Genomic DNA, 5161 nt, shown 5'->3' with positions numbered 1-5161 from the left:
GCATGAGGAAGAATTCAAACTTAGGGAAGAAATTTGCAGTTGTGTATGATAAACTAGAGGAAAAAGTGAGGGGATGGAACAAGAATTCGTTTGAGCGCCAGACCCTCGTATGTATAAGGATAAAACGGTACCTTCACATGTGAGTAACATAAGTAAAAGGCCATTTTTTGAGCAAATTTGAATTTTGGACCAAATTTTAGTTGGGCCCCTCAAAAGGGCCGTCCGTATTAGGATCTTATCAATTTATGATGAGATTAATTTGTTAAATCATGGTTGCTGCAGGTAGGAGAGCATGGTAGAGAGGTTTTATTTTGACTAAATCATTAGAAATGCTTATGTAAGTTCGTTCTTTGTGATGTTGAGCAAGTTGTTTAACAACTTTAAGACCACGGTTTAATTTGTTACAGTCATTTGAAACTATTAGATTCTAACGTACTACTAGGATGGAGCACAGCCTGCCCCCTTCCTCATCATTTCTTCGCCTTTCTGATTGAGTTGCACATTCAATTTTTTATCTTTTCCTTTTGAAGCTAGATCTTATATTTCAGTCGTGTTATTTTAAGTTTTCTTTGAAGATAGGTAGGTTTTATTTTTTACTTTTTAATCTATAAATTAGTAGTACTAGATCTCATTCATTCTTTTACCTATATAAGAGTGAGCTTCATTGTAACGTTTGCATCATCATTTCTTTTACTTGGAAAAAGAAGTTTATTCATTTATTGGATTTCACCCTCGTATTTTCTATTTTCTCCTTTTTGTTTAACTAACTTTGAGAATCTCGTTATTGCTTCTGTAATTTTATTTTTAATTTTTCTTGAAGGACATAAGTATAGAATTAAGGAACAAGCCATATCTAGTACAACAATCCCCTCCTAACTATCATGGGTTGCTTAGTGGTAAATAGGAGGTATGACGTTTGATAAAAGGTTAAAATATCGAGTTCAATTCAAGGTGGTTACTTATCTAGGATTTAATATCCTACGAGTTTTCTTGACTCTCAAATGTTATAGGATCAGGCAGGTTGTAAAAAAAAAGTACATCAATCCCCTCCTCCAAAGCAAAGGAGACCCAACGGACCAAACTAGAAGCACTCCTACTAGACACTTCTTCCATCCTACAAGGAACACACAAAAACATGTACAAACTTCTCACTGCTGTCCGAATGAAATTGTAGGTGATTACAAATTCTCGGGCACTTGGAGAAAGAGACCCTTGCACTGGGGGCCAATGCCTCAATCCTCTGCCATACTGGAAGTTCTAGACAACATAATACTAACTTGATGGGCAGTTGAGAAAGAGAGCACCCTCGCACTGGAGGCCAATGCCTCAATCCTCTGCCATACTGAAAGTTCTAGACAACATAATACTAACTTGATTAGCAAAGTTGGCGCCACAATTGAGTTCGACTCAACCAACTAAGGGGAAGGGCAAAAATTGGCCCATAAATTCGAGACAAATTTATGCCTATAGAGGATCGAACGACGTTTCGAGATCAGAGATTGACTAGCAACTACAAATTTTGAGCATAGGCAACATATATCAGAGATCCAAAGCAATATTATTATTATTTTTATTTAATTTTCTCAACATTCAGGATACAGCTAATGCCTTTTATTATTTGTACATTTATGCCTTTTTTTTACATCCTCTGTGTTGACAACTGTTTCTCTCTTGCATGGCTCTTGATTTCTTCAATTGTGGTTTTTATATCCTAACTCTACAAACTGTTTTATCCATAAAAAATAGCATCCGTACTAGTTACTACAAAATAGCATCTGTACTAATTATGTTCTCTCTCTACATACCGTCTCTTTCTCTTGTAAATTGAACCGATCACTGTAGAATTTCTCCTACTTTGAGCAGGTGTTCTCGAAGTATTTACATTTCCCATGTTGCTAAGATGTAGCAGTTGCAAAGACCAGACAGTTTGAATTGAAGTTGTATTCCATAATTTTTCTCTCGAGTAAGCGGAGCTCACCTTGTGGTATTTCATAATATTGCTGCTACTCAAATGTTAATGTTTATAGAAGCAGCATTTCATCTTTGCAAGGCTCATCTAGCGAAGTAGCATGGTCTTGCTCTCAATTTTCATAGAAAGGAGTAACAAGCAACGCAAGTTTACTTCGTTAGGGTAGGGTGATAGCAAAAGTTATCGCAATCAAATTTACTTCAGGTGGTTTGAAATTTGGGAAAGAATTTTGTTATATTTCTGTTACGGATATTTCTCTAGCCTTTCTATTTTGAGTTTTCATATAGTCCTAGTTTATGGCCAGTCCCAACCGTTGGAGGGAGATGATTGTCATTCCACATCTTTCTTACCTAATGTGGTATTTAAGTGGCTTGATCCTTCCACCTCAATAGTTGATTTTTGGGTTATGGTTCTCCAAGATGCTTAAATACCCAACGTTATTAGTCGGTTGTCGACCTTTTGGAAAGGAGTACCGGCAAAGGATTCTAATTGAGTGTTTTCGAGTGAAGTATCGTGGTTTAGTTGTCGGGATATTGGCTTTTTGGGGATGGGATATTGTTAGGAACCAATGGGCTACATTTGTCTTAGATCGATTGGAATGGGATGACAAATATGGTATTTAAGTGGTTTGATTCTCTCACTATAATAATTGGCTTCAAAGGTATGGTTCATCATAGATACTTTGATTGAGACAAAGTGTTTGTGTCGGACATTGATAAGTTTGGACACTCTTCAGACGAAAAAAAAATGTATATTCATTAAATATATATTATTTATTATAATTATATATCACACGGACATGACTTTGGAAAATATTTAACCTAAAAGTTAGGGATAATATAGAATTTCTTATAAACTGAATCCTCATATTTTCAATCAATTATGAAATATTACAATCATATCTCTCTCTAGTTGTAGCAAATTAAATGCTTCTATATCTTAGAAATTGTAATTCCCTTAACTTTGTATGTTCAATGAAATATATTTTATGTTTTACGTTAGATTTACATGTTTTGTCCGCGGAGATGTATTAATTATTTGAATAAAATCAGAACATCAAAGAATAGGAGGAACCTTTCTCATCTCATTCATTTTCAAAGGAAAACCTCCCGTAATAGATACTCTGTTTTTATTACAGAAAGTAATAAACATTAACATTAGTTACATAAATCACTCATTATCATAAATAATCCTCACGTATCTCTTTCATGTGACTGGTGGGCTTTTCTTTACACAACCTTAATGGGCCGTCTTTATACTTTGAATAGACAGTTTGCATTAAAGGACCTTGGAAGATGTTGATGAGCAAGATATCTTACAAAGTAAATGTCTAGTTCTATGTGCTTAGTTTTTGAGTGTAAGATCAGATTGGTGCTGAGATGCACAACACTTAATTGGTCACACCAAAGTATTGCCTTATGTGGTAGCATGGTATTTAGATCAGAAAATAGTGAATGTAGCCATACCAATTCAGTAGCAGCGGTAGCTAAGCATTTGTACTCAGTTTCTGTATTTAATCGAGCAATAATTGTTTGTTTTTTGGGTCTCCAAGATATTAGATTTTCACCAAGAAAAATACAGTAGCCTGATGTAGATTTATGATCATTTGGATCAGGAGCACAATCAAAATCAACATATCCATGTAATGGAAGTGAGGAAGGAACTTATTGATTGTTCCTTTTAAATATCTTAGAATTCGTTTTACCAGCTGCTAATGTATCATGGTTGGAGAGTGTATAAACTGGTTGGCTTTATATACACTAAATGATATTTCTAGTCTAGTGAATGTAGCATATTGTAGGGCTCCCACTACACTTCTATATAACCGAACATCCTGCATTTTCTCTCCTTGATAAGCTGACAGGAAAGGTCCACTGATCAAAGGAGTGGAAATACTTTTTGCACTAACTGTATTTGTTTATCATAGGAGTGGAAATACTTTTTGCACCAACTGGATTTGTTTTCTCTAGCAAATCAAGTGTATATTTAGATTGTGAGATAAAAATACCTCCACAGTCTGGATAGGAGATTTCAATTCCAAGGAAGTAACTAAGAGAACCAAGGTCCTTTAATGCAAACTGTCTATTCAAAGTATTGATTAACTCAGTGATGATCTTTTGTGAGCTTCTTGTAATGATAATATCATCTACATAGGTTAAGATGTTGCAAGATTCACCATGATGATGTCTAAATAACAGAGAAGAGCCAACTTTAGAAGAAGAGAATCCCAATGAATGAAGAAATGAACTTAATTTTTCAAACCACGCTTGAGAAGCCTGCTTCAAGCCATATAAAGCTTTTCAAAGTTTGCATACTAGAGGAGTATTCTTATTTTGAACAAAACCAGTGGGTTGTTCCATATAAACATTCAACTTGATGTATAGACTAGCCTCGACTAAGAGCTAAGGTCAATAAAACTTGTATAGTTGTAGGCTTTATAACAGGGTTGTATGTTTCAGTATAGTCTATCTTGAAATTGTTATTTAGTCCTAAGGGCTTTTTAGTCTTTTATTTAGCGTCTGCTGTCTAGGGTTTCTCTCAGTTTGGTTATTTATACATTATACCTGTCATGTGTTGAGTACTGTGTATCAGAAAATTAAGAATAAAAATCTCTCATCGTGGTTTTTCTCCCTGATCTAGGGTTTCCACATAACTCTGTCTCTTTTCTCTCTTCTACCTTTTTTTTCAATATGGTATTAGAGCATGGCGATGAAACCCTGGCTGTCATCGATGAGAACAAACCAGAGACTTCGACAACAACCTCTATTGGAATGGGTGGAGCCATGAACGCCAAAGTTGCCGTAGCCATACAAGAAGCCATTGAGCATTATCTCCACGCTGCGCTGCCTCAAATCATCCAATCAATGTCAGATCCGAGCTCTAGCCATTGGACATCCTCAGCCGACCCGATCGATCAAACCCACAAAGCCGATCGAAGCTCCAGTCGCACGGATCCGAGCTCCAGCGTCGCGATCCAATCGCCGGCATCCCTCCCTTACACAGCCGTCGATTGTGACTCCTTCGCTCGCGACCCAGCCGATCCCTTGCGCGTCAGTTCTCCTCAGATCCAATTGGCACAGGGAAACTTCACCACGGAGCCATCGATCACGATGCAGCCGCCAGCCATTGGTGTTTCCTCGCAGCCCTTGTTCGCGACCCAGCTGCCAATCTTCGATCTGTAGCCCCTGTTCA

At 36.8% G+C, this 5161-nt stretch overlaps 1 long non-coding RNA gene across 1 annotated transcript; it reads left to right on the top strand.

Moving 5' to 3' along the window:
* On the top strand, positions 1–1149 carry LOC150035869 (uncharacterized). Its single transcript, XR_016529705.1, has 4 exons — positions 1–139; positions 283–337; positions 821–907; positions 1011–1149. It is a non-coding gene; the product is annotated as an uncharacterized LOC150035869 (long non-coding RNA).
* The last annotated feature ends 4012 nt before the right edge of the window (positions 1150–5161 follow it).

The sequence above is a fragment of the Benincasa hispida genome, chromosome 5 (assembly GCF_027475165.1).
Source record: "Benincasa hispida cultivar pf3 chromosome 5, pf3_genome.v1.1, whole genome shotgun sequence".
NCBI lineage: Eukaryota > Viridiplantae > Streptophyta > Magnoliopsida > Cucurbitales > Cucurbitaceae > Benincasa > Benincasa hispida.
Note: the sequence above shows the minus strand (reverse complement) of the source record. Positions and strands in the feature narration are given on the sequence as shown.